Raw genomic sequence first — 12707 nt, forward strand, 5'->3', positions numbered from 1 at the left:
AAATGAGGGGATAAAGGGGTATGGGAGGCTAAACAGCAAGATTTGGCAGTTGGACAGAGTTTGGCGTGTGTTCAGAGGTCCCAGATAGGGGTCAGCCAGCATCATCACATCAATGGATCTGCACAGAAAAGGTCCAACCGGATGGCGCTGATAAGGCCCAAGGTGAGGTTAGTGGCGTGGGGATTTGAAGAAGCTTTGGGAGATAAAGAGGTCAGAGTGGACTCGCCCACAGTGGGAAAGGTAATTTTGAAATTCCTTTGGCCCTTTTCGTGACATTTTCCTGGAACTTTCAGTCAAGAAACATAAAAGCTGCATTTGCGCTGGGGGGTCACCTCCAGAGGGCAGTGTTTCTGCAACCTTCTAAGGTGCCAGATGAATGGGAGACTTTAGAAGGTCAATAAATTTGTCGATGTTTTGAACAATGTTTCAGAGTGTATGGCACTTCTCAGTTAGATCAGTTTTGTTCAAGTCGGGTTGTCTCTACCTGAAGGCAGAAGCTGCCGTGCTTTATTGGTACCATGGCAGGAAACTCTTGGGCATCTTTATGATGCATGTTGATGGCTGCCTATGTGGTGGTACTAGTGAGTTCCAAAACAATGTTACTGACAGGATCAGAACAACACTTAAGGTTAGAGTCAGGCTCCTGGAACCTTTAAATAAATTGGATTGGAAATCGGGCAGTGTGGGTCTGATGTGACTTTACATCAACAATCTCACGGAGACAGTATGAACCCTGTCACAGTCAATGGGGTCGGGGCCTCACAGAAAGATGAAGATGTTTCCAAAGCTGGGACTGAGCTGCTGCAAAGTTGAATTGACGAATGGGGCACACAGACAAGGCCGGATACAAGTTTTGATGTCTTCGAGCTGAGTTCTGTAATGAAACGTCCAGAGGTCGAGGATATTTAACGGGCAAACAAAACATTAATAAATACAAGGTGGAGAAATGTGTGCTGAAATTTCCATCTTTGGGTGAGCTGCAAAATATAAAATGGATTTTTTTAGTGATGCCTCACTCGGATGAGCCTGGCTCAGTGTCTGTACACTGAGTGATGTTTAAAAATCTCTTTCAGCAGAAGAACAGACAAACATTTCTCATTCTAGATTCAAAAGTCGATGATATTCAGCTCCCATGAATCGAGTGACTCTGTCACATCTTGTTGTGATGTTTGGTGTGAAATTTCTGTCTGTAACTCCTCCCCTTCAAATATCCTGTAAAAGGAGTTTACAAAAGCCATCACTGTTAGTGCAGGATACCCAAACAGAATGTGAAATTCAATCCTATTGTAACATCTGGGTTTGGCTTCAATCTCAATTTTAACACTCGAATCAATCACACGTCAGAATGTATTGTGAAAGTTACCTGCAGCTCCTGACTAGTTGCATTCTTGTACCCATTCCGGGTACAAGAATGTTGTCACAGAATTTATTAAGTTGTGATTTTGTACTTATTACAATTAACAAAAGCAGTGGATTAGTCCGTTCACTCTGGATCACCGGCTCTCAGCTTCCAGGTGACTATGGAGCTGTCTCTTGTTCTGTTGACTGAGGTCTATCCTCTTACTTCATGTTGTGTTGGGCACCGAGCTCCAGCGAATTGTAGCTCATTAACCCTTTCTATTACCTACCTCTACGCATGGCTGGTAGTTTTCTGTGGTTCTGATTGGCCCAAGCAGCCCATGATCAGTCCCTGATTGGTTAAATGGGGCACGATCAATGTCTGATTGGTCTCTGAAGGATATCGGTCACCTTGCTGATGTGTGATGTCAGTTTCTCATTGTGATGTCACTTCCTCATGATTAATATTCGTCAGGCTCATCGTCCTAACTAATACCTAAAGTCACCCATGATTATTGTGGTACATGAATTACAAGCCTTATTTAATACTTCCTGTACACTCTACCTACAATGTAACTACTGTTAGGAGGCCCATTATTGACTCACACAAGAGACATAGAACGATACAGCGCAGTACAGGCCCTTCGGCCCACGATGTTGCACCGAAACAAAAGCCATCTAACCTACACTATGCCATTATCATCCATATGCTTATCCAATAAACTTTTAAATGCCCTCAATGTTGGCGAGTTCACTACTGTTGCAGGTAGGGCATTCCACGGCCTCACCACTCTTTGCGTAAAGAACCTACCTCTGACCTCTGTCCTATATCTATTACCCCTCAGTTTAAAGCTATCTCCCCTTGTGCTAGCCATTTCCATCCGCGGGAGAAGGCTCTCACTGTCCACCCTATCTAACCCCCTGATCATTTTGTATGCCTCGATGAAGTCTCCTCTTAACCTTCTTCTCTCTAACGAAAACAACCTCAAGTCCATCAGCCTTTCCTCATAAGATTTTCCCTCCATACCAGGCAATATCCTGGTAAATCTCCTCTGCACCCGCTCCAAAGCTTCCATGTCCTTCCTATAATGAGGTGACCAGAACTGTACGCAATACTCCAAATGCGGCCGTACCAGAGTTTTGTACAGCTGCAACATGACCTCATGACTCCGGAACTCAATCCCTCTACCAATAAAGGCCAACACTCCATAGGCCTTCTTCATAACCCTATCAACCTGTGTGGCAACTTTCAGGGATCTATGTACATGGACACCGAGATCCCTCTGCTCATCCACACTTCCAAGAACTTTACCATTAGCCAAATATTCCGCATTCCTGATATTCCTGCCAAAGTGAATCACCTCACACTTCTCTACATTAAACTCCATTTGCCATGTCTCAGCCCAGCTCTGCAGCTTATCTATGTCCCTCTGTAACCTGGAGGCCCATTAACTACTCACATGAGACCTTGTAACTTATTATTTCTTATCTCGAGCAAAGCTGATTCCACACCCTGAACTTTCAGGCTAAGTTGAGCTCTCAGTACTGAACTAATGTAATCCTTAATGAACAGGAGCAATCCCGTCATCTTTTCCGAGCTTCATGCATTCCAATATGTCAAATACCCTTCAACATTTAGATCCAATCTGTTACAAATGCTGCGTGCATTTTCAATCCATTTTCAGGGGTTCAATAATCCAATATGGATTTCAAGTGAAACCTCTTCATCCAGTGAGTGGTGAGAATGTGGAACTCGCTACCACAGTGAGTGGTTGAGATGAACAACATGAATACTCCAGTATCTTGACAAGGGAGAAAGGAATAGAAGGATATGTTGATGGGGGAGATGAAGAGGGCTGGGTGGAGGCTCATGTGGAGCATTAATACTGACAGAGACCAATTGAGCTGACTGGCCTGGCCCTGTGCTGTAGCCTCAATGGAACCGAGACAAATGTATTTATTTTGGATCTACCTGTAGTAGTATGATAAAACTTTTTCTTGGGATGTAGGCATCACTGGCTGGGTCAGCATTTGTTACCCATTCATAATTGCCCTTGAACTGAGTGGCTTGCTAGGTCATTACAGTGGGGGACAGTTAAGAGTCAACCACATTCCAATCCTGTCCACATTCACCATCTGTCCTGGTGGGATTCGAACCCCAGAATAATACCTGGGTCTCTGGATTACTCGTCCAGCGGCAATACCACTAGGCCACCGCCTCCCCCATACTATCCAGGATAAAATAAATGCAAAGTCGTGAGACTGTCCAGAATGTACCTGTTGTATAGAACCTTGGTCAGACCGCAGCTGGAGGACTGTGTGCAGTTTTACTGCCCTTGTCGCCAGAGGGAAAGGGCAACAAAGGTTCACCAGACTTGTTCCGGGGGTGGCAGGACTGCCCTTTGAGGAGAGATTGAGGCAACCTGACCTGTGTTCTCTAGACTGTCAAATAATGAGAAGTGATCGCAATGAAACCTACAAAATCCATAAAGGAATAGACAGGGTGGGTACAGGTGAGATGTTTCCCCTGGTTGGGGAGTCTAGAACCAGGGGACACAATTTCAAAATAAGGGGGAAGCCACTTAGGACTGGTCTCGGAGGAGACATTTCTTTACTCAGAGGGTTGTGAATCTTTGGAATTCTCTACCCAGAGGGCTGTGGGAGCTCAGTCATTGAATGTGTTTAAAGCAGAGACTGACAGATTTCTAAATACCAATAACACAAAGGGATATGGGGATAGTGTGGGGGAAAAGGCATTGAAGTGGTTAATCAGCCATGATCGTATTGAATGGTGGAGCAGGCTCGACGGGCTGAATGACATAAGGAGACTACAAAGGGATGTGGATAGGTTAAGTGAGTGGAAAAAGATCTGGCAAATGTAGAATATTGTGGGAAAATGTGGAATTGTCCATGTTGGCCATAACAATAAAAAAGCTTACTATCTAAATGGTGAGAGATTGCAGAGCTCTGAAACTCAGAGGGATCTGGGTGTCCAAGAGCATGAATCACAAAAGGCGAGTATACAGGTACAGCAAGTAATTAGGAAAGCTAATAGAATGTTCCTGTTTATTGTGGGGGAATTGAATACAAAAGTAGGTTATGCTTCTGTGAGCGGGAATGAATCCAAAAGAATCCCTCGACATTCAGGTCTGCTTCAAACATCAAACAGTTTATTGTTGTAACACCGGCGGGGAGTAAGCCTCTGGGCAAAGGCAGATACCTCTCCACTGAACAAAGGGAATCATCATCATTTATACAATTTCAAATAGTTAGTCAGCCCAACTCAGCCGGACACGATCCAATCACAATGATTATAGATTGCACACATTGACTGGTAGATCCAATGAAAGTGGTTACTGGGCAGCAGGGAACTGAGTGATCTGCTCATGGACAGCTAGGGGGTTACTCATGAACTCATGATGCCTTCCAGACCCCCTCATCGACCGTCCTTGGGTCTTGTGTATACATAACTCCCTTATCTTAACCTTGTTACTGGCTGGTACCATTGTCAGAATTCCATAAGAGCATCCCCCTTTGTGAGAAAGCGAGAGAGAGCTGACTGGTGGTGATTTAATCTGAGGGTCACCACACCTCAGACGAAGGGCAATGTTGAGGAGGCAGGGCCTTCATGGATGATCTCAGCCGGTACGGCAGTTGAACCCACGCTGTTGGTGTCGCTCAGTATCACAAACCAGCCATCCAGCCAACTGAGCTAACCAATCCCCTGAAATATTAGTTATTGCCTGTCTCCCATCACACCATTTAATGTTGTTTCTCAGTCCATGTCAGACAACCTGCCCCCATACCTTGATCATTTTCTTCTGCGAGAAACACAGAGATAAATTAAACAAAAGAACCATGTTACCTCCATGGCCCATCTCCATGGCAAGGCTTTAGGGGGATCCAAACAGAAATGGGAAGGAGACAGCTTCCAACTTCCAAACCAACTTTCAATCTGTGATCCTTGTGAACTGCAAAACCAGGTATTCGCAACAAGGCTCGAAGAGCAACAGCCCACTGGAGTCAAAGTCGTGAGACCGGCCAGTCCAGCAGAGGAAACTCTCCAACCATCCCCATTGACCAACTGTCAGAATGAACAAAATGTAGTCCAATCACTTGTGAACTTGTTGGTGTCTCAGCAGGTGCGATGAATCACTGAATCCCTTCCCACATTCAGAGCAGGTGAACAAACTCTCCCAGTGTGAACTCGCTGATGTGCCTGCAGATGGGATAACTGAGTGAATCCCTTCCCACATGGAGAGCAGGTGAATGGCTTCTCCCCAGTGTGAACCCGCTGGTGTCTCTGTAGGTTGGATAACCGAGTGAATCCCTTCCCACACTGAGAGCAGGGGAATGGCTTCTCCCCAGTGTGAACGCGACCGTGTGCCCGCAGGTTGGGTAACAAAGTGAATCTATTCCCACACTGAGAACATGTGAATGGTCTCTCCCCAGTGTGAACTCGCTGGTGTGACTGCAGGCTGGACATATGAGTGAATCTCTTCCCACACTGGGAGCAGGTGAACGGCCTCTCCCCAGTGTGAACTCGCTGGTGTATCTGCAGGTTGGATGAGGAAATTAATCCCTTCCCACACTGAGAGCAGGTGAACGGCCACTTGCCGGTATGAACTCGCTCGTGTATCTGCAGGCTGATCAACTGAATGAATCCCTCCCCACACTGAGAGAAGGTGAATGGCCTCTCTCCAGTGTGAACTCGCTGGTGTGTCCGCAGACTGGATAACTGACTGAATCCTTTCTCACACCGAGAGCAGGTGAACGGCCTCTCCCCGGTGTGAACTCGCTGATGTGTCTGCAGGTCAGATGCTGAGTGAATCCCTTCTCACACTGAGAGTAGGTGAAGGGCCTCTCCTCAGTGTGACTGCGTCGATTAATCTCCAGCGCAGATGGGACTCTGAATCCCTTCCCACAGTCCCCACATTTCCATCGTTTCTTCATATTTTGGGTCTCCTCGTGTCTCTCCAGGGCGGACAATCAGTTGACGCCTTGTTCACACACAGAACACGTGTATGGTCTCTCCCCACTGTGAATGGTGTGATGTTTTTTTCAGGCTGTGTAACTGGTTAAAGCTCTTTCCACAGTCAGTGCTCTGGACACTCTCACTCGGGCGTGTGTGTCTTGGTGCTTTTCCAGTCACACTGATGTTCAAAATCTTCTCAAGCTGACAGACGAGGCAAACATTTCTCCTTCTAGATTCAAAGTCCGATGATGTTCAGGCGCCGATGAATTGAGTGACCCAGTCTGATCGAGACATTTAGTTTGAGATATCTGTCTGTAATTCCTACTTTTCTAATATCCTGTAAAAACAATTTACAAAAGACATCAGTGTCAGTACAGCAGAAATTAAGAACAGACGGGGACTTCGGTTGCGACATGTCGGGAGCAGCCGCATATGAGGCAGCTCTCATCCGGGGACTTTGTTTTCCATCTTTTTCACTCTGTATTTGAGGGGGTTTGGGGATATTTCAAATTCGTCAGTGGGATAAAGCTTCCATACTGTGGCAATGTCCAAGAAACCAAGTTTGAAGAAGCCAGCGAGCAAAGAATCGTCATCTGTTTCAGATTCTTTTCCAGGCTCATTGGAAACAAAATAGCGGCGCCCCCTGCCGAAGCGAAAGTTATAGTGTCTTCAGTTGAGATGCTCATGGGCATCTTAGCAACAGCCGACTATCACCGAGGATCTCCCTATATCAATCGAGGAGCCCCCAGCTCCTATTCGATTGATATTGGTAAAAATGGACAAAATCGTAAAGGGGTGCAGGGCACGGGGCAGCTCTTTCGATGAAGTGTGGCGTGAGACTGTACAGGGTCAACACAATCTCCTCGTGTGTTAGGTGGAGCTTGACTCAGTTCAAGGTGGTACACAGGGCACATCTGACTAGGACTAGGTTGTGTGGTTATGTTCTCGGGGGTGGCAGACAGGTGAGCTTGGTGTTCTCGGGTCTGGCGAATCATAAAAGGTACCATCCTTTTAGCCAGACAAATAAATGTCAAGCTGAGGGAGCAAAGGATGAAATGAAGTGAAAATCGCTTATTGTCACAAGTAGGCTTCAATGAAGTTACTGTGAAAAGCCCCTAGTCGCCACATTCCGGCGCCTGTTCGGGGAGGCTGTTACGGGAATGTAACAGGGGATGTCAATGTCTTTAAGAGAGAGACCTGGGCCAACCTTTCCAGAGTCTGCACCTTTCCTGGATTCACTTCCTTTCCCTTCAGTTGCTGCAAGTCACCAATTGAAGGTCAGAATGCGAAAATAAATGGAAAGGGGGAGAAAATAAAGTGTTTTACTCACAGATGTTGGAGACAAGAGGACGTTTCAGTCTGGGTAATGTGGGAAGGGATTCAATGCACCATCTCAACTTGAGATTCATCAACGCAGTCACACCGGGGAGAGGCCGTTCACATGTGCTCAGTGTGGGAAGGGATTCACTCAGTTCTCCCACTTGCGGAGACATCAGCGAGTTCACACTGGGGAGAGGCTGTTCACCTGCTCTCAGTGTGGGAAGGGATTCACTCAGTTATCCCACCTGTGGAGACATCAGCAAGTTCACACTGGGAAGAGACTGTTCACCTGCTCTCAGTGTGGAAATAAATCGTCTGAGTTATCCAGCCTGCAGACACACCAGTGAGTTCATACTGGGGAGAGGCCATTCACCTGCTCACCAGGCGGCTCTTTGAGTCCTCCAGCCCCTGCCCTTCATTCACTGCGTGCTGGAGGACCAGGCGGCTCTCAGTCCTCCAGTCCCGCCCTTCATTCACTCTGATTGGCTGGAGGACCAGGCGGCTCTCAGTCCTCCAGATCCGATTCCGTTACCTGGAGACTCGGCCTCAGATCCCCGAGGTAAGGTCTTAAAATTCAGGCTCCAAAATCACAGCCTGGCGAGTAGGCCGTGAATCCCCAAGGAAAGGTTTTTTCATTCAGCTCCGAAAATCCGGACCTCTCAGTCCACTTCCTGGAAACTAGGCCGTGAATCCCCGAGGAAAGGTCTTTATACTGACTGCTCCGAGACTCTGCCCCTCCAAGTCCGCTCCCTGAAGACAGGGAGAAAGAGGCGTTAGAGACTCGGTATTGGGGAATGAGAGAGGAAAGAATGTTCTCCAGGAACTAGAATTGTCTGTTCTGAATTTCTATCCTGTGCTGACAGTGATGTCTTTTGTAAACTCCTTTTACAGGATATGAGAAGAGGAGGAATTACAGAGAGAAATCTCAAACGTAACGTCTCGATCTGACAAAGTCACCAGATTCCTTGGGATCTGACTATCATCAGCCTTTGAATCTAGAAGGGAAGAAGAACTGTTTGTCCAATCTGTCAGCATCAAAAGATTTTAAACATGATTGTGACTGGAAAAGCACTGAGACCCCCCCCCACCCCCCGAATGAATCAACATTGCGCCATTCACAGCGGGGAGTGACAGTGTGAACGAGACTTCCAACTAATTTTCTGACCTGGAGAGACACAAAACATGGAGAAACCGTGGATATGTGGGGAATGTGGGAAGGGATTCAATGGGTGCGCATGGAGGCGGCTTCTTGCAAAGGAACAAGTCTAGGGGCATTGGTAACAGCGCCTCTGCCGTTCCCGCTGGCGCAGTACTCCACCGGTCCAGTGGTGGTGGCGGCCCTGAGAGTCTGGGGGCAGTGGAGGGGACATGTGGGAGCAGAGGGGGCATCGGTATGGTCCCCAATCTGCGATAACCATCGGATTGCCCCAGGGAGGATGGACGGGGCGGGGGGGGGTTCCGAATTTTGTGGAGATCAGGGATCGAGAGGATGGGGGACTTGTTTATAGAAGGAAGCTTCCCGAGTATGAGGGCGCTGGAGGAGAAGTTTGCATTGGCTGGGGGAAATTAATTTCGATATCTGCAGGTGGAGACTTTTTGCGGAAGCAGGTACCAACCTTCCCACTCCTGCCATTAAGGGGGATTCAGGATAGGGTGGTCTCTAGAGGATGGATAGGGGAGGGGAGCGTCTCGGACATATATAAAGAGCTTATGGGATCGGAGGAGACGCAGACCGAGGAACGAAGCAAAAGTGGGAGGAGGAGCTGGGGAGGGGAGAGTTAGAGGAGGGCCTCTGGGCAGACGCGCTGAGTACAGTCAACGCGACCGCAACATAAGAACTAGGAGCAGGAGTAGGCCATCTGGCCCCTCGAGCCTGCTCCACCATTCAATGAGATCATGGCTGATCTTTTGTGGATTCAGCTCCACTTTCCAGCCCGAACACCATAACCCTTAATCCCTTTATTCTTCAAAAAACTATCTACCTTTATCTTAAAAACATTTAATGAAGGAGCCTCTACTGCTTCACTGGGCAAGGAATTCCATAGATTCACAACCCTTTGGGTGAAGAAGTTTCTCCTAAACTCAGTCCTAAATCTACTTCCCCTTATTTTGAGGCTATGCCCCCTAGTTCTGCTTTCACCCGCCAGTGGAAACAACCTGCCCGCATCTATCCTGTCTATTCCCTTCATAATCTTATATGTTTCTATAAGATCCCCCCTCATCTTTCTAAATTCCAACGAGTACAGTCCCAGTCTACTCAATCTCTCCTCGTAATCCAACCCCTTCAGCTCTGGGATTAACCTAGTGAATCTCCTCTGCACACCCTCCAGTGCCAGTACGTCCTTTCTCAAGTAAGGAGACCAAAACTGAACACAATACTCCAGGTGTGGCCTCACTAACACCTTATACAATTGCAGCAGAACCTCCCTAGTCTTAAACTCCATCCCTCTAGCAATGAAGGACAAAATTCCATTTGCCTTCTTAATCACCTGTTGCACCTGTAAACCAACTTTTTGCGACTCATGCACTAGCACACCCAGGTCTCTCTGCACAGCAGCATGTTTTAATATTTTATCATTTAAATAATAATCCCTTTTGCTGTTATTCCGACCAAAATGGATAACCTCACATTTGTCAACATTGTATTCCATCTGCCAGACCCTAGCCCATTCACTTAGCCTATCCAAATCCCTCTGCAGACTTCCAGTATCCTCTGCACTTTTTGCTTTACCACTTATCTTAGTGTCGTCTGCAAACTTGGACACATTGCCCTTGATCCCCAACTCCAAATCATCTATGGAAATTGTGAACAGTTGTGGGCCCAACACTGATCCCTGAGGGACACCACTAGCTACTGATTGCCAACCAGAGAAACACCCATTAATCCCCACTCTTTGCTTTCTATTAATTAACCAATCCTCTATCTATGCTACTACTTTCCCCTTAATGCCATGCATCTTTATCTTATGCAGCAACCTTTTGTGTGGCACCTTATCAAAGGCTTTCTGGAAATCCAGATATACCACATCCATTGGCTCCCCGTTATCTACCGCGCTGTTAATGTCCTCAAAAAATTCCACTAAATTAGTTAGGCATGACCTGCCCTTTATGAACCCATGCTGCGTCTGCCCAATGGGACAATTTCCATCCAGATGCCTCGCTATTTCTTCCTTTATGATAGATTCCAGCATCTTCCCTACTACCGAAGTTAAGCTCACTGGCCTATAATTACCCGCTTTCTGCCTACCTCCTTTTTTAAACAGTGGTGTCACGTTTGCTAATTTTCAATCCGCCGGGACCACCCCAGAGTCGAGTGAATTTTGGTAAATTATCACTAGTGCATTTGCAATTTCCCTAGCCATTTCTTTTAGCACTCTGGGATGCATTCCATCAGGTCCAGGAGACTTGTCTACCTTTAGCCCCATTAGCTTGCTCATCACTGCCTCCTTGGTGATAACAATCCTCTCAAGGTCCTCACCTGTCATAGCCTCATTTCCATCAGTCACTGGCATGTTATTTGTGTCTTCCACTGTGAAGACCGACCCAAAAAACCTGTTCAGTTCCTCAGCCATTTCCTCATCTCCCATTATTAAATCTCCCCTCTCATCCTCTAAAGGACCAATATTTACCTTAGCCACTCTTTGTTGTTTTATGTATTTGTAGAAACTTTTACTATCTGTTTTTATATTCTGAGCAAGTTTACTCTCATAATCTATCTTACTCTTCTTTATAGCTTTTTTAGTAGCTTTCTGTTGCCCCCTAAAGATTTCCCAGTCCTCTAGTCTCCCACTAATCTTTGCTACTTTGTATGTTTTTTCCTTCAATTTGATACTCTCCCTTATTTCCTTAGATATCCACGGTCGATTTTCGCTCTTTTTACCGTCTTTCCTTTTTGTTGGTATAAACCTTTGCTGAGCACTGTGAAAAATCACTTGGAAGGTTCTCCACTGTTCCTCAACTGTTTCACCATAAAGTATTTGCTCCCAGTCTACCTTAGCTAGTTCTTCTCTCATCCCATTGTAATCTCCTTTGTTTAAGCACAAAACACGAGTGCTTGATTTTACCTTCTCACCCTCCATCTGTATTTTAAATTCCACCATATTGTGATCGCGCCTTCCGGGAGGATCCCTAACAATGAGATCCTGAATCAATCCTGTCTCATTACACAGGACCAGATCTAGGACCACTTGTTCCCTTGTAGGTTCCATTACATACTGTTCTAGGAAACTATCGCGGATACATTCTATAAACTGCTCCTCAAGGCTGCCTTGACTGACCTGGTTAAACCAATCGACGTGTAGATTAAAATCCCCCATGATAACTATGTACCATTTCTACATGCATCAGTTATTTCTTTGTTTATTGCTTGCCCCACCATAATGTTACTATTTGGTGGCCTATAGATTACTCCTATCAGTGACTTTTTCGCCTTACTATTCCTCATTTCCACCCAAATGGATTCAACCTTATCCTCCATAGCACCGATGTCATCCCTTACTGTTGCCCGGATGTCATCCTTAAATAACAGAGCTACACCACCTCCCTTACTATCCACTCTGTCCTTCCGAAAAGTTCGATACCCTCGGATATTTAACTCCCAGTCGTGACCATCCTTTAACCATGTTTCAGTAATGGCCACTAAATCATAGTCATTCACGATGATTTGCGCCATCAACTCATTTACCTTATTCCGAATACTACGAGCATTCAGGTAAAGTACACTTATGTTGGCTTTTTAACCTCTGTTCTGAATCTTAACACCTCGATCCGTAACCTCTCCTAAGTTATATTTCCTCTTAACCTTTCTCCTAATTTTCCTTGTCGTTGAACCCATATCTTCATGTAACAACCTGCCGTGTCGCTTACCATTAATGTTTTCACTTCCCGTTTTATTTCTTTTAGTATTCCTGGTCCTATTCACTGAGCTCCCCTCAGTCACTGTACCCTGTACTGTCGTCCTTTTTGATTTTTGACTATGGCTTCTCTGCCTTACACTTTCCCCCTTACTGCCTTTTATTTCTGTCCCTGTTTTACTACCTTCCAACTTCCTGCATCGGTTCCCATCCCCCTGCCA

At 46.2% G+C, this 12707-nt stretch overlaps 1 protein-coding gene and 1 long non-coding RNA gene across 2 annotated transcripts in view; one reads left to right on the plus strand and one right to left on the minus strand.

The window, feature by feature from the left end:
• The window catches only part of LOC140418001 (uncharacterized), a 200932-nt gene that overhangs the window by 124532 nt on the left and 63693 nt on the right, over positions 1-12707 (plus strand). The window lies entirely within an intron of this gene.
• Positions 4489-7680, minus strand: LOC140422229 (uncharacterized). The gene is made up of 2 exons (XR_011947329.1): positions 7644-7680; positions 4489-6650 (listed from the first exon to the last, which is right to left on the minus strand). It is a non-coding gene; the product is annotated as an uncharacterized lncRNA (long non-coding RNA).

This window comes from Scyliorhinus torazame, chromosome 5 (assembly GCF_047496885.1).
Source record: "Scyliorhinus torazame isolate Kashiwa2021f chromosome 5, sScyTor2.1, whole genome shotgun sequence".
Classification (NCBI taxonomy): Eukaryota; Metazoa; Chordata; class Chondrichthyes; order Carcharhiniformes; family Scyliorhinidae; genus Scyliorhinus; species Scyliorhinus torazame.